The 22083-nt window shown below is 47.2% G+C and overlaps 1 long non-coding RNA gene across 2 annotated transcripts in view; it reads right to left on the reverse strand.

Moving 5' to 3' along the window:
* Positions 1–22083, reverse strand: part of LOC123618515 (uncharacterized) — a 46747-nt gene that overhangs the window by 21255 nt on the left and 3409 nt on the right. For both annotated transcript variants that reach the window (XR_012500588.1, XR_012500587.1), the window contains exon 3: positions 18565–18911. This is a non-coding gene — a long non-coding RNA (uncharacterized LOC123618515). The remainder of the gene's footprint in view (positions 1–18564; positions 18912–22083) is intronic.

The raw sequence follows: 22083 nt of genomic DNA on the forward strand, positions 1-22083 counted from the left end.
GGGTGTCATCAGGAGGGGAAGTGGCACCATTAGGTCCTTGCAACATAAGACCCAATCTAGTCTGCAGGTCAGGGTGGGCTTCCCCTAGGAAGAGGCGGTTAAAGTGAGCTGAACAGGACATGCAAGTTTACTAGGCCAAGGGGGAAGGGTGCAGGGACCAATACCAAGGGCCAGATGCTGGAACACAGTTGGCATTAATGAGGAAGAGCCAGGAGGTCTGTGCACCTGCGACAGGAGTTCATTCTTCATCTGGAGAGCAAAGGGAGGTCACTGAAGGTTCCGGTGGAATGACACAATCCCACTGGCTTAGGACAGTACCCAGGCAGGTGAGTTCCCTCCTCCTTCATGAGGGGTCCTGTCCAAGCACCTCATGCACGACAAACCACTGCTTCCCAACCTTCTCATCACCGCCAGGGCTGGGATTTGCTGTGCTAACCTCACAGATGAGAAAACTGAGGCTGAGAGCAGGCAGGAGAGGGAGGTGGACCCAGCACACCAGATGAGTCCCAGTCCTCTCTGCAGAGAGGAAGAGTCAGAAGGTGTCCTGAGACAGCAGAGACACTCAGGAGGACCCCTAGCTTCCTTCCCCCATGCATCTCAAGGTGGCTCCTTGACCCTCTTCCTTCACCCCAGAGGCTCCCCTAAATCCAGCTCTGTACCCAGAAGGGGAAAAGGGCCACAGACAATTTAGCAGGATCCCATCCCAGGTGACGACCCCACATGTCCCCAGGAGCTGAGTAGCCTTGTTCAAAGCCACACTTGAGACATGAGGTATCCTGAGATGGGCACCATCATTAAAAGAATGACACATCAGTTGAGGATAAGACATAAATTGGTTAAAAACCGACTAGGTCCAAGATGGCAGAAAATTCAACTTCCACCTTGAGGCCCAAGATGGCAGTACAGTTGACTTCCAGTAGACCTTGAGCTTCATTATACACTCATTGTAATACATTAGCATGCTAAGTGGCACTCCCACAGGTGCCATAAGAGTTCTGAGGCTGGCCATAAAAGGCCAAAAAGTGGGTGGTGGCCCAAATCCTGGGACTCCCCACCCCTTCTCCAACATAGTCGGAATAATCTTTCCACTTGTTAGCATATGGAATTACCCAGCCTATAAAAACTAACTACCTCTACACCTGTGGCTGCTCTCCCTTCTGAGTGAGACCAACTGCATTCTGCCCAAGGAATGTGTATCTACTAGGGCCTCTCGCCTCTCTCTCTCTCTCTCTCTGTCTCTCTCAATCTCTCTCGCCCTCAGAGACTGCCTGCACTCTGTCAATGGAGTGTGTATCTCTCTGAATAAATCTACTTTCACTCTACTATGACTCACTTTTTAATTCTTTCCCGCACAAAGCCAAGGATCCTTACTTGGCAGGGCACGTCCCAGGGACTTGCCTGGGACCCGGGACATGGCCATCCTCTCCCACCCAGTTTTCCTGCAACACACCCACACCTGGGTTCAAAGCCAGTCTTCAGCTCTGCCCAAGCAAGTGGCTTCGGATTCATAGAAAGAACAGCTCCCACCATTGAAAGCTATAGCTTCGCCTTTCACATTCCTTTCTCTTAGCCATCCGAGTGCTATGAGCCCCACTTTACTGAGGAGGAAACTGAGGCTTGAGGGAGAGAGTGTCCCCCTGGCCACGCTTGCAGAGCCAGGAAGGAGCTGTGCTGGGTCTCAAAGCTCAAGCTCCAGGGATGCAGCCCCTGCACCTCCCAACCCCCACCCCTGTGGGCCATTTTTTTTGGTGTGTCACTGCACATGTCAGAGCCCTTGGTGGCATCCTATGAATGGAGCCGAAACCCTTGCTGGGCTACAAGCCCCCAGCCTCCCTCTGCCCATCTCCCCACCCCACATAGGCCTCTCTCGCCCTCCCTCCCTGCTCCCACCTCGGGGCCTCTGCTTCATTGGTGCCTCCACTCGCTTGTCCCCCAGCAGAGGCCTTCTCCTGACCCTTGCACGCAACCCAAAGCACTCATCTCCTGACCCTGTGGGGGCATTTGTCTGTTTATTTTCTGTGAGCCCTGGTCTCCTGTGTTCACTGCTGAGCCCCAATGCTTGGCACAACGGTAAGTGATCAACAAGTAATTGTCTCATGAGCGAATGAAGGACAGAGGGTATCCAGTCCCACCCCTCTCCCAGTGTACCCCCACACCTGCACCCCCAACTTCCCTCAAACACCTCGTGTACTGGAGCAGGGCTTTCGGGTTTGGGAAGGGCTCATGCATAGCTGTCGCCTAACTGGACCGTCCACCAGCCTTGGCAGGTCCTGATCACAGGCCCTGCACTGAAGAGCCAGAAGACCAGAGCTCAGCCAGATCATGTGGCTTGTCCAAGGTCACAGAGTCACGAAGGTCCCAGAGCTGTGATTCCCTGGGGAGGTTGTCTCACCACCCCGACTGCAGCGGCCCATTCCTGCAGCAGTAGGCGCCTCTGCTCAGAGGGCCCAGTGGAATGGGAATACTGAGGCTCCAGTTCACCCATCTCTCCAGAGAACCCACTTATGTTTGGGGGAGGGGTGTGGCTCTGCTGCCAGCAGCTTCCCTCCTCCCTGTGCTGGGACTCCAGCTCCGCATGTTCCAGGAAATCCAGGCCACATTTCCCTCCAGGAGCCGCCGCCCAAAGGGACCCTCTGGGGAGAGACAGAGCATTTTTGAGGAAAAGGGGGGTGAAGGTTGGGGGTGTGGGAGAAAGAGTCACAAAAAAAAAAAAATAGTGGCTGGGCCAGGAATGTGCCTGGGTGAATCGGAGCCAAGCCTCCTGTCACATCCACAGCTGTGCCGGCCAGGGCAGCGAGCAGGGCGCAGGCGGGGCCGGGTCACTCTCAGGACAGGACACCAGCTGCCAACCTGCTCCTGGCTGACTCCCTGCCATCAGCCTGGTGGGGGAGGAACTGGGCATGTGCCTGGGCCTGGAGTCGCGACCTGGTGTCCTGCCACCCCAGTCCATTCGCCAGCCCGGGGCCTTGGTTTCCCCAGCTGCGCAACAACAGGATTTGGAGAAATACTGAGACAGGGTGACTCTTCAAGAAGAGACGGGTTGAATAAAGTGAGGGATGGCTACACTTTTTAGCAAGGGTTCTGAACCTGGGGTTCAGAACTCAGGGGCTCCATGAACTTGGATGGGAACAAAATAACAACTATATATTCACTAACTTCTAACTGAAATGCAACATTTCCTTCAAGTACAAATATGGACCATGAGCCACGGCAGGGTCCGCAGTGCCTTTGTCACAGTAGAAGTCAGAGACCCTTAGGTCTGACATCACAGTGCTTACAGACCCCTCCACATATTATTTAAGCTCATCGAGACCCCAAACCTGCATGCACATCTTTTATTTGATGTACAGATAAAGAAGCCCACCTATTACTGCATCACAAACTCTTGCTGCTGCTGCAGTAGTAGCATTTCCGAATGATTGGCTTCCTTTGCAATCCTATGCACTTTACTTTATGTGCTTAAAAAATATGATTACGAGAAGGGGTCCATCTCATCACCGGATGCTAAAGGGGTCGAAGGTACAACAAGCTAAAAATCCCTGCTTTATATGCAGCCATTTTTATTTTCAAATGGGGAAGTACTCTGTATGCTGACTTAGAACAATGTCAAAACATAGTGCTAAGTGCAGTACAAAAAGCAGAATACACCAGTGTCTGTGCAAGAACCAGCCTGGGTACCTACGTTTGCTTGATGTGCATAAAATACCTGGAAGAAGCCCCAAACTGGGAACAGTGGTCATCTTCAGGGTCCAAGAAAGACCTATCACTCAACACCTTGTGTACTGATTCTTTTTCCATATACATAAATTATTCAGAAAGAGTCAGGATTCTTGGAAGATGGCTGTGACAGGGGTAAAAACATGTTTGAATCTTCCCAAATCCCTACTTTAAAATAGGTACAGCAACTAGCAAACCAAAACCCCACAGACAAGGTTTACAACAAAACCAGATGACAAAAGCATCCCCACAAATCCCCAAATACAAGTGGGTGGAAACAAATCTGCACAGGATCAGGGTCTGAATGGGAGATACACTGTACTTGTCTTGGGGAGGATACATGAACTAACAGTAACGGTTAGTGGAGGACACAGATAATCACAAAAACACATAGAAAATTCCAACTCTGACAACAGTAATTCTAAGAGTTCCAGACTTTTAAGTATATAACAGAATCCATGTCTAAAATATTTCATTGTGAAAAAAAAAAGAGAACAAAGGAAGGAAGGAAGGATGAATGAATGAACAAATGAACGAAAGGGCCCAGAAGACAGACAGATATGCTGATAATTCCTCCTTTGCTGGCCCAGCTCAGTGGCCATGGATGGCATCTGAGGGCAGCTGTTCACCCATGTGGGCTCCGGGGGAGGTACCCAGCCCCCAGCTCAGGCCACAACGCCCACTGCCCAATGTCTTCCTTCACGATGAATCATGTGTTTGTGGACTCAAAGACAAGGTGATCCCAGCCAGGAAGTCTGTAGAGTCATCAGCATGAAGGCAGCCCCTCAAAGCGGAAAAAACATAGCCCTCAGAGGCTGGAGACATGGGTATGAGTCCTATCCTGGCTACATAATTCACAATGTGAGCTCACACAGGTCTCAGAGGCACCTGCCAGGTCTCACACGACACACCTGAGGATGCCTCTGGATTCCCAGGCAGACTCTTCAGCCTCTCAGCATCTCTGTTTGGGGGAAATCAGGCCACTTGGCGGCCACTGAAGACGGGGATGAGGATGAAGGCATGTTATGTGCTCTCTCCTCAGGCTCTGCAGATTCTCAAGCAGCACCAACCCCAGAGCTGGCCAAGAACAGAGCCCTGGGGACCCAGCCACACTTCCATCCACTCTCAAGAGCAACCTCAGCAGGCAAGTGTCCTGATCCTCATTTGACAGATGAGAAAACCCAGGCTCAGAGAGGGGAAGAAGGTGACCTGAGGTCACACAGCTCTATTGTGCTTTGACCTAGGTCACTTGATGGGAGCACCTCACTGCCCCCTCCCACCAGGGACAGCTCTGTCTTGGCAACCCCGACCCCACGCCCAGCCTGGAAGCCTGCTTGGGGTGGGGCCGTCTCCCTGTGAGCAAGACTATTTTTAGTGTCAGCAGCAGGGGCTGGGGGCTGAAGCCAGGAGTGACAATGGGGGGAAGGGGGTGGGGCCGCTGGCGGCCACCCCCGCACCCAGCAGCCGCCCCATTTCCTCGAGGAACCAGCCTGTGCACAATACAAGGAAAGCCGAGTGGGGAGCGGCTGGGGGCTCCCGGGGCGGGAGGGTGACCTGGCCCATCAGGGCAGCTGGGGGCCTGGAGGAGGCCTCCAGACCAGGGGGAAATGGACCGTTAGTCCAGCTGCCTGGACTGAGCAGCAGGGATCATTCATGCTCTATACTCAGCACATGCGGGGACATACACACACACACACACACACACACACACACACACACACACACACTCCTAGGCCAATCTCAGAGGCAGAGAACTAGGCGCTCGGGTCTCAATGAGGTGAGATTCCCACAGAAGCCAACCAGGAGTCGACTTGGGAAACCAGGTGGGAAATGGCATCACAAGCATCCCAGACACTCTGCCGGGTCCTGGCCTCTTGGGGAGAGGTGTCTCTGCTGGGAAGGGTCCTAGCCTGGGGCTCCCAGTCAAGGGGGCTCATGAGACAGGAGCACGAAGGTGGCTCCTCACAGCCTGGCAGCGAGGGTTCCTTGCCTGACCACTACAAAGGGGTTCCAGTTTTGCTGGGTAAGGGCTCTGAACTGAATTTGATGTCTGAGGTTTCCATGGGTTCTCCTATGGCTCAGGGCGGGAGACTGCTTCTCCCTCTCCCCATCCCTGCTCCGCCAGCTACCTCAGACTGGACCATGGGTGATGCCTGCTATCCCACCTCCACACCCTGGCTTACACCATGCCCCTGCCAGGGACACCCTCCTCTGCCTCCCCATTCTCCTACCACCATTACAGCTCTGAGAGCAAAGACAGCGACATACTTGTCTGCCATCACATCCCCAGAACCAAAAACAGTACCTGACACATAGCAGGTGCACAACAAATACCTGTGGACTAAAATCCTTGTCTCCTGCTGGAGGCCTCTCCTCACCTCACCATGGACAATGTTAGCTCACTGGATCCCCACTTAAGGGAGGAGGCCCGGCCATCAGCTCTCAAGTCTGAAATTATGTTGTCTACGTGGCTGGGTGGCATTCCTGCCACAGCAGTCCAGCTGACAGATGAAGGTGACAGTGGGGTTGGGAAATGGGATGGGATTCCAGATATAGGTTAGAGATGGGACCAACAGGACCAGCTGATGGATAAGAAGCAGGGGATGAGATGACAAGGAGAAAGCAAGGAGGTCCCTCCTTGGTGTTAGGCCTGAGCAGTGGCTGAGCAGTGACTCAGCCCTCCACTGAGTCAGAGAGAATTGTAGGAGGAGGAGATGTAGGCATGACAGACAGCTGGATGTCAGCATCTGGAGCTCAGGGGAGAGGCTGGAGCTACATCTTAGGTCTACGTTTAAGAGTCATCAGGACTTAAGTCACAGGGCTGGGTGACATCACCTGGGAGTGAGTCTGCAGAGGAGAGAAGACAGTAGAGTTTTACTAAGAGAGTAATCAATGCTGGCAAGAGTGAGGTTTGTTTGCCCCAAGAATGAGATCTTCTTCTGCCCTCTCAGGACCTACCCAGAGCTTAGGTCTCTTTCACATGGGATGGAATTTCACCCAAAGATCAGGAAGGGAAAGCAGAGGATTTCTGGATATGCTTTGGAGGCAGGCTCTACACAAAATGAAAAATGACCCACTGGAAACGTTTAAGTAATATTTGATGGAATACTACTCAGCAATAAAAAGAAACAGGTTGCTGAACATGCAACAACATGGATGAATCTCAAGACATGAAGATGAGGAAAGAAGCCAGGCACAAAAGAGTCCATGCTGTCTGATTTCACGTACATGAATTCTAGAAGAGGCAAAACCAAGCAACAGTGACAGATCGGATCAGTGGTGGCCTGGGGCCAGGAGGTGGGAGTGAAAGGTGAGGGGCACAAGGGGGCTTTTGGGGGCTGTGGAAGTGTTCTGCATCTTGATTAGGTAGGTGGTTATACAGGGTTTCCATGTTTGTCCAAACTCATGGAAAGACACACTTTAAAATGGACACCATGGGTGCCTGTGATTTTACATTAATTACATCTTGATACAGTTAATGTGAAAAAATGGCACCATCCTTTCATCCTTGAGAATTTATGATTGCTTATGAGACAGACTGCATTCTTTCTGGTAACGGAGGGTCCCTCCTCCCAGATGGTTCACAGGGCCCAACGCTAAGGTTGCATTTAGGTACCTGCTTAACTTATTTCCAGGACTGGAAAGTGCTGAGAAGAGAAGGCCCGTTGCTGTTTCCTGAGCATATCTTATGGACAGTACTGAGCTCTAGTCCTAGGTAACTCAATTCTACCAACATCAGGTCCTTCAGCTGAGCTCAGAGTGTGTGACCCTGGGTTCACCTCGGTGGCCCCAGCACTGCCTAGCACAGGAGTGAAGGTGGCATCTATTAAGGGAAAACCTCTGCCCGGTCCGGGATCCTGCCGCCTGTGGAGTCAGGAATGGCAGTGGTCCGGAACCCTGGGCCCAGTGCCTGTCCTGTCCCCATTCCACCCCCAGCCCCCTCCCCTGGGACTCCAGACTCTGCTTCCTCCACTTGCAGCTGTTCCTTCCGCTTCCCAGCCTCTTCCTTTCCTCCTCATCTGGGCCCTGGCTACGTCTCCTTGTCTCCTTGGGCCTTTATCTTCCCTTCAGCTGCTCTGGAGGGACCAAGGCCCTCCCTCCATCCTCTCCTTCCCTGCTTCCCTGGCTGGGCTCTAAAGCTTCCCCCTTGGGCTCAGGACCCCACCCTGGCCTCTCCCCTCACTGCCAGCCACTTCCAGGGGGCACATAGGGAACACAGGCCAGGCAGGAGTGGCCAGAGGAGTCTCAGGTCCCTCCAAAAGCCTCTGAGACTCCGATTTGCTGTGTGAGGCTGTCTGTGCTCCAGTTCCCACTCTGTCACTTGCCAGCTGTGTAGTTTTAATCAAGTCACTGTGCCTCAGTTTCCTCAGCTGAAAAATGGGGGTCAAGACACCAACAACTTCAAATGTTCTGGAAGAATAAAGCATGTCAAGCACTTAACAGAGTGCTCTACACAGAGAATTTGTCTTAACACAAGGATGCAATGCAACAAAATGGAAGGGTTCTCTAAATTGCAGAGCCCTAAATGACCCTTGGTTGTATATTTGTGCTATGTTTCTGACCCAGTGAGCCTAGAACTCCAAGGAAAAACCTCCCAGTGGCCCCTAATCTATCCCAGATGTCACCTACCATCTTCTCCTTATCATTACATGATCGATAACCCCCTCAGGTTTCAGAAAGGCTAAGTCAAGGGTCTGTCTCCTTTATAAAGAACAGCACACCTCCAGCAAGCTCACTGTCCCCAGGGGCCTCCCAATAATCCAAAACAGGGAAGAGTCATTATTGTTCCCTTTTGCAGATCCAGAAGCTGCAGCCCAGAGAGTTTCAGGCTGCCTGACCCCACAGCCCAGGCTCCATCACAGCCTGGCAGACTGAACGGAGTCCCTGTCCAGCCTTCCACCCGTGCCCAGCTGAGCTCCTCGGGGACTCTTTGAGCTTCCCCCACACTCCTGCTCAGCAGCTTCTCCCTCCAGTTCTCCCAGGCACCTGCCTACCCTTCCAGGATCCTCTGATGCCTGTCAGCCTGGGAGCAGCCAATGCCAGATTAACTGCTCTTTCCCTCCTGATTCCAGAACAAAAGATGCTGGTGTCACTGAGAGCCTGGGGGCCCCGGGTCTAGTTTTATTTGCAAATATTCCCAACAGCCACCACGTGAAATGGGCTTATTCCCACCTTAAACTGTGGTTCAGAGAAATTCGGTGAGAAACGCTTGAGGTCTCCTACCTAGAAAGCGTGTGAGCCAGAGCTGAAACTCACATCTGTCTGACTCTGAAACTCTTGATGCCGACCTTCAAAGAGTTCAGTGCCACTAGCGGCTTCTTTCTCAGCTCCAGCCGTCAGTTTCCTCATCTCTCAAATGATAGTAACACTTCATTTGTTGAGTTGTGAGAACTAAATCTGAAGAAGTTTACAAAGCACCCAGAACAGCACTGGGCACATGGGGGTGGCATCACTGAAGGATGAGGGGCGCTGAGGTCAGGCCGGCCTAAGGTCAAGTCCTAGCTTCATCACTTTTGCTCATGGAGACAAATATTCTAACTCTCTGAGCCTCACTAGATCCATCCAGAAAGCAAGGACGATCAGCCCCTCTAACAAAGATGGTGCTGGTCCCCAAAGCTTAATTTTTTTTAAGTTAAACACACAGCTCTCATACAAATAAAAAGTAAGCATGTGCCAAAATTATATGTAATTCATTAGCATTGAAATGATCAGCAGGACTGTGAAACTGGTTCAAAGAGTGTAAGAGAGTCTGAAATGTTTATAATCAACAAAAGACAAATGCTGACGTATGATTGCAAAGTGAAACTGGCTAATGTTCTACAGGGCAAAACAATTGTAACCTTTGGGGTGATCTTTTCTGCTGGACAAAAATCATTTGCAACTTAAATCTAGACGTGAATACATAACTTCCTGAGTCTGGACCCTAACAAATAAGTAAATGACAAGTGAAAGATCTCTTCCATAGAGCATTAGATAACCCTTGGGTGGGCCTGTTGACAGTGTTCCAGCATGTTCCCGAAAGGACATGCAGTCCTCCTTCTGCATTACTACCAAGTCTGGGATACTTTTTTTAAAACCTGAGGATGCCGTGCAGTCATGGAGGTAGAATGGATTAATAAACGCATTATTAGTGCAATGTCTCTGCCCACCAAGCCCAGAACTCCAGGGAGTCCCTCCCAGCAGCCCCTCTGCTAATCAAATGAGGTAGACAGCAAGCTACACTACTCAAAAGACTGTAAACTATTTATAAACATTATGTTATTCATCTTTATTTCCTTTCAGAATATTCTGAATGTCAGTGCTGGGACTAGGACAAAGTGATTCTGAACATTACACAATCACACAACCCACGTGTAACCTAAAGGATACTTACATGGAGTCCCCGCTCACCCACTGGCTCTCTGGTAAAGCCTGGGAAAGTCTTTAGTTTTATTTACTCAACAACTACTTCCTGGGGGCCTACTTGCTGCCAAGCACAGTCCTGGGAACTTAAGGCAAAACAGAAAGCAAGACAGACCCAGTCCCTGCCTTCAAGGGCCTAGAATCTAGTCAGGAGACAATTAACCAAGACAGAGGCTAAATAATTACACACCACCACAAACACACAAAAGGAAGAGAACAGGGATGAACACCAGCAGGGCTGTCAGCTTCCTAGCCAGCAGAGGGAAGCCTCCCTGAATGATGACATTCACATAGAGGTATGAGGAATGAGAGGATGCCAGCCAATGAGGAGGTTGCAGGAAAGCCATCCCAGGTGAGAGGCTCAGCCTGTGCAAAGGCCCTGATGTGGGAACTAGCTTTAAGGAATGGAGAGAAAGAGAGTGGTCACTGTTTAGAAAGTGCGGGAGATGAGGTGAGGGAAGAAACCAGGACCTTAATCATGGAGGTGGTGGAGGGAGGATGTGGTAAGAGACCGAGATTTAATTCTAAATATGATGGGAAGATACTGGAGTGTTTTGGTCAGAACCTCCGTCACTCCACCCGTGAGATGAAGAAATTGGTCCTGGTTTCTATCTCAGGGCTCCATCTAGGGGTTTTCACAGGGAGGTCCCTGAACCAGCAGCATCAGCATCACCTGGAACTTGTTAGAAATGTAGATTCCTGGGACCCACCCCAAACCTACAGATCAAACCCTCTGAGAGTGGGACTCAGCAATCTGGGGTTTAACAAGCCCCCCAGGCGATTCTGATGAGGCACAAAATTGGGAACCAGCGCTCTGTAATCAATAATCCGCAAGTTATAAACACGACCCAGAGTCGCCACCTGGTGTTATTTTTGGGAACTACAGCCTGCCTTCACTACCCCTTTTTGATGCCAGCAGGAAGGACTCTTTCCACGGTAACGACACAGACCACAGTCATAGACAGGAGGGTGGCTTTAGAGTGTGCTTACCCACTTTTCCCACGTGCAAGGACACACAACAAAGGAGAGCTTCCCCAGTGAAAAACTTCAAATTTTCTCCCTGCTACATTTGGGATTAAAGCCAGACTTCTTACAGTCTTCTCTCTCCTTTCACTCACGCACTCCCTGCTAGTTTGATCTCTGTTTCTCGAACTCACCAAGCATATTCTTACTTCAGGGCTTTGGTATTTGCTATTCCCTTTGCCTGGAATGCTCCTCCCCCCAGATCTGGCTCTCTCCTTCACTTCAGTCAGACATCTGTCCAAATGCCTCCTCCTCTGGGGAGTCTTCCATGACTATAGTCACCAGGGAGCTCTGGCCCTACTTTCTGTCTATGTCTGGCCCTACTTTCTGTCTATGTCTTCTTTTTCTTCATCCCCTACATAATCGCATATATTTATTTGATTTTAGTCTCTCCTCTTTATGAGACCATGAGTTCCAGTAAGGCAGAATGTTTGTTCTGTTCACTGTTATAGCTCAGTACAAACAGTAGATATTTACTGAAAGAATGAATATACTCTGTGAGGCTGGTCTCATCACCCTCTTTCCCACAAATGAGGAGATTGAGGCTTAGGAAATTGATGCAACTCACTCAGGCTCACACAATGAGTAAGTGGCTGGGATCCAGATTCAAAGTAGGAGTTCTGGAAGCTGAGTGTGAGCTGTGTCCATGGTGGCACCTTGGTGTTCCTCAGGCTGGGGAGACTTTTCAATCTGGCCACCATGCCTCCATCTCCCAAGATCAGCAAGCAAGCGATTGTGAGTTCTAAAGGGTGTTTTTCAAAATAAAGGGACTGAGGGCAATGGTCCAGTACTGAGATCTGAAGTGGGGCAGCACCACCAGAAGCACTAGGCAACCCCCAGTGATTGAGGGGTGCCCAGAGCACAGAGCAGGAGGGGAGCAGGAGTGCAGACATCTGGCAAAAGACCCCGAGTCCTACGTGGTATTCAAATGTTTCTTTGGTAATCAGCATAGGGGAAAACCCTGTTTTTAATTATCTGAGTCTGGGACCAAATTCTATTTCACAGCAAATGCAATATGTGAGGGGCTTGTTTTGTTTTGTTAATTTTTAATAGGCTTTACTTTTTAGAGAAGTTTTAAGGTTTACAGAAAAATTGTGCAGAAATTACACCAAGTACCCTTATTACTTCCTCTCCCCAACACGCTCAGTTTTTCCTAATATTAACACTTTGTATTAGTGTGATACATTTGTTACAATTGATAAATCAATACTGATATGTTATTTTTTTATTGAAGTATAGTCAGTTTACAATGTGTTAATTTCTGGTGTACAGCATAGTGATTCAGTTACACATATATATTCCTTTTCATATTCTTTTTCATTGTAGACTATTAGAAGATACTGAATATCATTCCCTGTGCTATACAGTAGTACCTTGTTGTTTATCTATTTTATATATAGTTGTTAGTATCTGCAAATCCCAAACTCCCAATTTATCTCTTTCCCCCATTCCCTCTATAAGTTTTTTTTCTATGTCTGTGAAAAAAACTGTTTCCATTTTGTAAATAAGTTTATATGTGTCCTTTTTTTTAGATTGCACATATAAGCGATATCATACGGTATTTTTCTTTCATTTTGTAAATAAGTTTATATGTGTCCTTTTTTTTAGATTGCACATATAAGCGATATCATACGGTATTTTTCTTTCTCTTTCTGGCTTACTTAGCTTGGTATAACAATCTCCAGGTCCATCCATGTTGCTGCAAATGGTATTATTCTTTTTTATGGCTGAGTAGTACTCCATTGTATATACATACCACCACTTCTTTATCCAGTCATCTGTCGATGGACATTTAGGTTGCTTCCATGTCTTGGCTATTGTAAATAGTTCTGCTATGAACATTGGGGTGTATGTGTCTTTTCGAATTAGAGTTTCCTCCAGACATACTCCCAGGAGTGGGATTGATGGATGGTACGGTAACTCTATTTTTAATTTTTAAAGGAATCTCCAAACTTTTTTTCTTAATGGCTGCACCAGACTACATCCTTACCAACAGTGTAGGAGGGTTCCCTTTTCTCCACACCCTCTCCAGCATTTATTGTTTATTTATGGACTTTTTAATGATGGCCATCCTGACTGGCGTGAGGTGATACCTCACTGTAGTTTTGATTTGCATTTCTCTAATAATTAGCAATACTGAGCATTTTTTCTCTTGTGCCTATTGGCCATTTTGTATGTCTTCACTGGAGAAATGTTTATTTAGGTCTTTTGCCCATTTTTTTGCTGATACATTATTGTTAACTGAAGTCCACAGTTTCCTTTAAAGTTCACTCTCTATGCTGTAAGGTTTTGTGGGTTTTGACAAATGCACAATGTCCTGTATCCACCACAACAGTATCATACAGAAGTATGTCACTGCCCTAAAAATACCCTGTGCGCCATCTATTCATCACTCCCTCTCCCCAAATCCTTGGCAAGACAGATCTTTTCATTGTCTATAATTTTGCCTTTTCCAGCATACTATTTGCTTGGTTTTCATATATAGTGGATCTACCAGGAAAGCAACCTCCATATAAGTTGGGAACAAACCAGGTTGTGTTTGGTTCAGAACTTTACCTAGGACCACTCACATTTTGGACTATCACAGCCGTGAGTTGCCAGAGCTCCTGATTCAGTCCACAGATTCACAGCAATTCCATCCATAGCCATGCCCTCCCAACTACAGTTGTCCTCTAGTATCCTCAGGGGACTGGTTCCAGGACTCCCCTCAGATACCAAAATCCTCAGATACACAAGCCTCTTATGTAAAATGGTATAATATTTGCATATAACCTACGCACATCCTCCCATATGCTTTAAGTCATCTCTAGATTACTAATAATATCTAATAGAATGTAAATGCTATGTAAATAGTTGCCAGTGTTTGGCAAATTCAAGTTTTGCTTTTTGGAACTTTCTGAAAAAAGTTTTTTTCAAGTATTTTCAGTCTAGGGTCGGTTGAATCCTCAGGTATGGAACACACAGAGATGGGGTGGGGGTGGGGGCTTCAACTGTACTTTGTGATGTTTTCTATGAATTGTGCCCAAATATTTGTGTATCGATTTATTCTTAATTACTTTCATTTTATTTTCTTTTATATTACAATTAAGGTATTATTTACGTTATAAATTATGTGTGTCAGTAGGTTATGTTATTTATCAACTTCATTTTAGAAAAGAAAAGAAGCATTAATTACAACTGTGTCAAAAGGAACACTGGGTCCCATAGTTTCCATGTACTGTTACACTGCATGACAATCACAGCAACAGCAAGCACTGCGGAGTGCCCACCTCTCAAAGGGCACCATGCTAGGAAGCGACTTGTACCAATGTATCATTATGTCTACACAGTTCCCCTACCAGGTGCTACACAGTGTGCATTGCCCCATTTTACACAGGGGAAAATTGAGGCTCCAGTCCCTCCGCCTAGGCGGGACTGGAAATTGAATCCAAACCCACGCTCCTAACCCCCCATCATTCAGCCTTGAATTTCCTGGGCCTCCTGGAAAGACTATGCTGGGTAAGCTGAGCATCCTCAGGCCTGAAGGCCCCAGAAGAAGATGGAGATATATGGGGAAGCAGAGAGGTCATGAGCACAGGTTCTGGCCTGAGTTCCATTCTCGGCTGTATCACTTACTCATATGTGACCCTGGGACAGTCACTCCCACTCTCTGAGGCTCAGTGGTCTCACCTATAAAAATAGGGGAATATCACCAAAGTGTGATAGGTGCTGTCCCTTTCCATGTCTGTGGAAACTATGGCTCATGGAGGGGAAGTGACCCACTCAAGGGGTGATGGGATGGCCCTCTAATGACATACTCCATTGTCCCATAAGGTCCCCATGGTTCCTTCAAAGTCCAATCCAGGACTCACAGGTCACCAGGCAAAGGTCAGAGGTCACCTGCCCTAGCCATCTATTCTCCAATTCAACCACCTACACATGACTTCCACAGGGCAGAAGTATCTGAAAGCCCCTAACAGGCTGGGAGAGTTGAGGGGCTGTCCCTGGAAGCACTGAGCCTCAGTTTCTCTGTGCTGGACTTCACTTCCAAAAAGGATCCCAAATCACTCCATTCCTCTCCATCCCCCCTTACTGCTTCTGCCCCAGTCTATGCCACCATCACTTCTCACATGGTCTACCTCCTGCTCCCTTGCTCCCTGCTCCCCATACAGCAGCGAAGGAGACCTTTTATACATGTAAAATCAAATAAAGTCACTCCCTTGCTTAAACCTTCCATGGCTCCCTATTATTCTTAAGCCAAAGGCCTCTGCATGTTGTGAAGGACCCTGCCCACCTCCCTCATCTCATTTCCCCCAATGTTCCCTCCACTCTCCCACCCTCCCCATATATGTTCAGGCCCCTTTGGCCTCCTCCACATGCTTTTAATACACCAGCATGCCCCTATCTTAGGACCTATGGTCAAGCTCTTCCTCCTCCTTGGTCAGCACATTCACAGCCCCCTCCTTGCCTTCACTGGGCAAACTCTTCTTCCCTCCCTCCCTCCACTAGGACAGCTTTTCCTGCTATGCACTCTCATACCCAACTCGCTCACCTCCTAGCAATAATCCCAGTTGGTGATGATAGATTTGTCGGATTATCTTCCCCTCCACTTGACTGAGGTCTACCCAGTCAGGGACACTGAGTTGCTTCCCCCGTGTGCTGAGGACCTAGAAGTGTCTGCCCAGAGTTGATGCTCAGGAAAATCTGCTGAATGGCAGGCTACAGGTATGAATGCCCACCCAAAGGATAGGGTTGTTCATCTCCTCTGCTATGTGGACTAAGACATTCAAAACAACCAGAGGACGAAAGTGGAGGCGGGGAGGAGGGAATGGAAGGCAGAGGAAATCCCAGGCTAGTTCAGTTCACTGTTCAGCAGAAGCCTACAGGTGCCAGATGCCATGCTGTGCACTGGGGACAGTGTGTGCACTGGGGACAGTGTTTACACTGGGCTAGAGGGAGAACTAGCTCTGAGCTGCACTGCCTGGGCTCAGAGCCCTACTCAATACTCACTAGCTATGCAAGTTTGGGCAAATTGCTAAACCTCTCTGAAACTTAATGTCTCTAAGTACCAAATGGGAGATGTGGGGAAGTTACTTGATTACAGAAACCCCATGTCATAATTAGGGCCTTAGGACTTAACATGCCCTTGAAACCCCAGTGGGCACAGCAGTTCTGTTTGGTTACTATTGCTGCATCACTATCCACTCCAATATTTAGTGGCTTAAAACAGCCATTTTTCCCCTCACTATTGTGTGACTCAGGAATTTGAAAGGATCAGCTGGACAATTCCTGCTTGGTTGCAGTCAGATGCTGGCAGGGGCTGTGCTGATCCGAGGGCTCAACGGCAGGCTGTCAGCTGGGCACACCAACATGTGGCCTTCCTACTACAGTAGCCCAGGGCAGTCGACTTGTCATGTTTGTTACCTGCACCCCCCAACTCAATTTCAGGCAGCCAGCTTGATGACAGTCACCTCCTATCTCTCCAGCTCACTCTCTCCAGTACCGCAGTGCCAACAGCCCTTCAGCCCACTGGGACCTCTGATGCGTGGAGCCTACCTCCTTTTCCCTTGTGTCTTCACTTCTCCCTTCGCTGATTAAAGCCCACTGGGCATCATTATCCCCACATACTGCACACTCCTGAGATGGCCCTGCCCTTCCCTGACTAAACACCCACTGGTTGACAGTGCCTCTGTCCCTCGGTGCCTGTCTCCCTGCAGTGGACTATGGCAGGGGAACAACACACCACCATGCGGACTGGTCTGACTTCACTCACTCGATGGCTAGTCTCAGTGAGGTCTTCAGCCCTGCCTGACAATTACACTATAGTTCCCCATAGGCCATTCATTCTCCCCAGGCAATTCCTTCCTGTCTTTGTCTCAAACCTCCATCACCTTCTCCCCTGTTCTCACTCTTAGCTGAGAACCTTCCTTCCTATCCCACAGGAAAAACTGTAGTAATCAGAGAACTCTTCAACAAGTTTCCACTTCACAGCTATCCATCTACCTTCACTGGTACCCATTTATACTCTGCGTTCTCCTCTGTGACCACACGAGGACCAACTACCTGAGGTCCAAACCACAGTCAGCCCTCCACTGGGTATAGATCCCCTCCTTCTCTTTCTTCAGGGATGTCATTCTAGCCACTCTCTTCTTCCTCTTGCATCATCATTATTTGCAATCTACTGAATCATCCTCATCCACATAAAAACAGGCTAGTGAGTACTAGCTGCATTAAGTAACTTCTCTTGACCCCACTTTGCTTTCCACCTACCACCCCATCCTCAGTCCTACAGCAAAACTCCTAAGAAACTTGTCCATACCCACTGCCTCCATGTCTCTCCTTCCAGAAAAGGTACAAAAATAGTACAAAGAATAACCAAATATCACCCAGATTTTACCACCTTTGCTTTATCATTCTCTCTTCCCTTCTCCTCCTGAACTCTTTTACAGTAAGTTGCAGACATGCTTCCCTTTATCCCTAAAAACAAGTGTGTGTTTTCTAAAAGCAAGGACATTCTCTCACAATAACCAAAATCAGAAATTTTTACATCGATACAGTACTATTATCTAGGCTACAGACCTTATTTTCCACCAGTTGTTCCACTAATATCTTTTACAGTAAGTGAAAACATTTATTTTCCTGGTCCAGGATCTCACCTCACATTTAGTTCCTTTGTCTCTTCTGCCTCCTTAATCTGGAACCATTCCTTAGTCTGTCTTTGCCTTTTATCACCTCAGCAGTTTCTAGCGAAGAATACAGCCAGTCATTCTGCAGAAACAGCCTTCAGTCTGGGTTTGTCTAATGTTTCCTTGTGAGTCAGTTATGCATTTTTGGCAGAAACACCACTGAACAGCTGCTGTGTCCCCCTCAGTGTGTCGTATCAGGAGGGACACAATGTCAGTTTGCCCCATTATTGGCAATGCTCACTTTGATCATTCAGTTAATGTGGTGTCTGCTGGGTTTCTCCACTGTAAAGTGACTATTTTACCCTTTGTAATTAATAAGGATCTTGTGAGGAGATACTCAAAGACTATGCAAATATCCTGTTTCTTGTCAAACTTTAATCCACTGTTACAGCATCTGTTAATGATTCTCTTCTGAAACAATTATTACTAGGGTGGTTGCCAAATGGTAAATTTCTAATTCCTCTTTCTCCACATTTTACAGGCTACAGGCTTTCTGCTGTTAAGAGCTGTCATTTCTCTTTATGCATGTACATATGTGTGTATGTTTATCTTCTCCTACTCTCTCTTACTACCACTCTAGTCAGGCTTTTGCCCCCACCATTCTACCTAAACTCTTTGTGTCACAGTGACAATGCCCTCCACTGGGCTGAATCACTTCTAGGTTCCCATCTTCCTGAGCTCTCAGAAGCCTCTAACACAGATCATCCATTCTCTCCCCATTGAAATGTTGGCCTAACTTGGTTCCCAGAACACTTACCTCACTGGCTGTTCCTTCTCAGGCTCCTTTGTTGGTTCCTTGTCTGTAAATGTTGGATCCGGGGTCTCTGTCCTTGCCCTGCCCTCTTCTTTGTCAGTTCTCACTCTGTTGGAGATCTCACTCAGCCTCAGGGCTTAGCATTTCTACAATGACTCCCATATTAATCTACTTGGGCTGCCGTAACAAGATACCACAGACTTGATGGCATAAAACAGAAATTTCTTTCTTATTTCTTACAATTCCAGAGGTTGAAAGTCCAAGATCAAGGTGCCAGCAGGGTTGGTTGCTGGTGAGAACTGTCTTCCTGGTTTGCCACCTTGTTCCTATATTCTCACAGGGCCTTTCTTCTGTACACCCACAAACACACACATACAGAAAGAGAAGGGAAGAGAGGGAAAGAGAATTCAGATTTCTCTTCTTAGGATTCTCAGATTATAGCCCCACCCTTATGACCTCACTTGATCTTTCTTTCTTTCTTTCAAGGAGGTACTAGGGATAGAACCCAGGACCTCATGCATGCTAAGCACACACTCTACGACTGAGCTATACCTTCCTCACCTTGACCCCATTTAATCTTAATTACCTCCTTAAAGGCCCTATCTCCAAATACAGTCACATTCAGGGGTTAGAGTTTCAACATTCAAATTTTGGGGAGACATAATTCAGTCCGTAACAACTCCCAAAATTGTATCTCCAGCCTGGGCTGGGATTTATACATGCAAGTTCTAACTAGGCATCTCCACTTGGAAGTCTGACAGGTGCCTGAAATTTAGCAAGTTCCAAATGGAACTGTTCGTTCTCCCCTCTTTTTCCCTGTAAAAAGGCTCTCCTCCTGAAGCCTTCCTCATCTCAGTTAATAGCAAATTCCTTCTTTCAGCTCTTCTGGGCAAAAACCTTGGAGTCATCCTCAATTCCTTTCTTTTTCAAACACCCCATACCCAATCTGTCCTTTTGGCTTTGCTTTCAAAATAATCCCAGAGTCTAACTTTGGTTCAAACCATCACCATCTTTTGTCTGGATTGTGGCCTCTTAGCTGGTCTCCCTGCTTCAGCCCTCATTTACATTCCATTTACTCTACACCCTGAAGTTACAGAGATCCTGTAAAAATGCAAAGCAGGTCCTGTCCTCTCTGGTCAAAACCCTCCAATATGGCCCACCTCCCTCCCTAATAGCAGAGGCCAAGTCCTCACAATGATCCACAAAGGTGTGCATGCACTGGCCCCTTCATATCATGTTTCCTCGCTGACTCAGCTCAGCCACCCCTATATACTGGCTGTTCCTTAAACTCACAAAGCATGAGTCTACTTCACGGTCTTTGCCCATCATCCACTTGGAACAATCTCCTATATACACTCATCGCTCCCTACCTCATCTCTTCCAAGAGTTTCCTCAAGAATCACATTCCCAGTGAGGCTTCCATTGATTACCACAGCACTCCCTTCTCCATTCCCTGCTTTATTTTCCTCCATAGCACTTATCACCATCTGACACACCATACACCTCTCCACCAAACATGAGTTCCATGAGAACAAGGACCCCAATAATCATTGCTCACATTGACTGTACCCTTGCTATATGCCAGAATATTTTTAAGAGCTTTACTGTATTACTCATTTAATCCTAACAAGAGCACTATGAGGTGGGTCTGTCAGTCAACTATTACTTTAATAATGTTATGTAACAAACCACCCCAGAAGTCTGTGGCTTATGAGCAGCAAATATTGATTTCTCCTTTTCCCATCTGTAGCCATTTGGGGTTTGGCTCACCCCGACTGAGCTCTGCTGGGCTTGGCTACTACATGTGTCTTTTCATTCTTCTGGACCAGCTTGTTTGATGCTGAGGATTTGGATAGAAGCTACTGCTTCCCTAAATTGGCACAGAGAAAATTTCTCCCTGTCTGTTTAGCTTTCTGACATTCAAAAGAGATGGAGTTCAAGAAAAAAAAACACAATCTAAAATTTAATACAAGCTAAACACTAAACTACAAAACTATTCTTATTCCAGACTTTCCTACAGCAATTTTGACTGGAACTCTGTTTCAAAAGATGGGGTGCACTAATGATAGCCCCATCCTTATGGCAGAGGTGGAAATTCCAAGGGGGCAATTGAAAACAGGAGAGGTCCCTTAAGGCCTTGGCTGAACTGCCACACTGTCACTTTCATCTACATTCCACTGGCCAAAGCAAATTGCATGGCCACATCTAGTATTGAAGGAGTTGGGAGTATCAACCAGCCCTGATAGGGGAGAGAGGAACAGTCACTGAACAGTAATCTACTTTGCTGCAAGGTATGTCACACTATATCCTCTCCCCTTTCTTTCTTCCTTTTCTTATTCTTCCTTTCTTCCTTCCTTCCTCCCTCCCCCCTCCCTCTCTACCCTCCTTTTCTTTCTTTCTTTGTTTCCTTTTCTCTTTCTTTTTTATTAACAGATAAGGAAACTAAGGCTCAGAGAGATCAAATAACTTGTCCAAGATTATACTGCTAGTAAATGACAGAGCTGGAATCCAACCAACTTGGAGTCAAGTTTACACATGCCACGTACACAGGGCCAAGAGGTTTGGACTTTCCCTGAAGGTGATACAGTGCCACTGAAAACTCTTGAGCAAGAAAGGTACATGGTAGTTAATAAACTTTCCTCCAGTAGCAGTGAGCAGAGCACATGGGAGTGGTAGAGAGGAGCCCCTTAAGGTAGTCACAAAACTTTAGGCCAGAATTGATAAGGGGCTGCGCTGAGATAGTGTCAAAAAAAGAATAAAAGAAAACACAAAGCAAAATGGTAAATGTAAAACCCAAACAGAAAAAGACAGAAGTGAGAGACAAGTTGAAGAACATTTTAAAAACTCGTTTTCCTTTGTTGAGTGTTGAAATAAAACACTCATGTTTGCTGTTAAAAAAAAAAACAAACAAAAAATTCACACAATGCAGACAGAAGTGTTCAAAGTTCCCTCCTCTTCTCTCTTCTGACATAAGCTCCACTAATAGTTTGTGGTAAATCCTTCCTGAACTTTATCTAAAACTATATAATACATATACATATATCCATTTTATGTGTGTTTTTAAAATGTGTTCTCATCAAACTTTTGTTTGGTCTCATGCTTTTTATCATATAATAGTATGACAAGGCCAGCTTTCCATGTCTGGAAATTAAATGGTCCTCATCCTTTTTAACAGCTTTGCCACTTACTAGTCATATGACGTCGCACACACGGTTTAACCTCTCTGAGACTTGGTGTGCTTAATCTCTAAATGGGAATAAACATGTACCTGCCACACAGGGCTGATGTGAGGATGAAATGAGTTACTACATGTAAGCCATCTTACATAGTGTCTGACACATACTAAGGGCTCAAAAAATATTAGCTCTCCTTGTTAATAGCTCTATGTTTAGCTGTACCATAATTTACTTAACCAATTCTGTACCTTAGTCAGTTAGTGCGTTATGTTGTTTGCAAAGATGACCACAATGATCCCACTCATCCCTACACACGTGACTCTTTCCAATATGACTTTGATGTTTT

This window comes from Camelus bactrianus, chromosome 19 (assembly GCF_048773025.1).
Source record: "Camelus bactrianus isolate YW-2024 breed Bactrian camel chromosome 19, ASM4877302v1, whole genome shotgun sequence".
In the NCBI taxonomy this organism is placed as follows: domain Eukaryota; kingdom Metazoa; phylum Chordata; class Mammalia; order Artiodactyla; family Camelidae; genus Camelus; species Camelus bactrianus.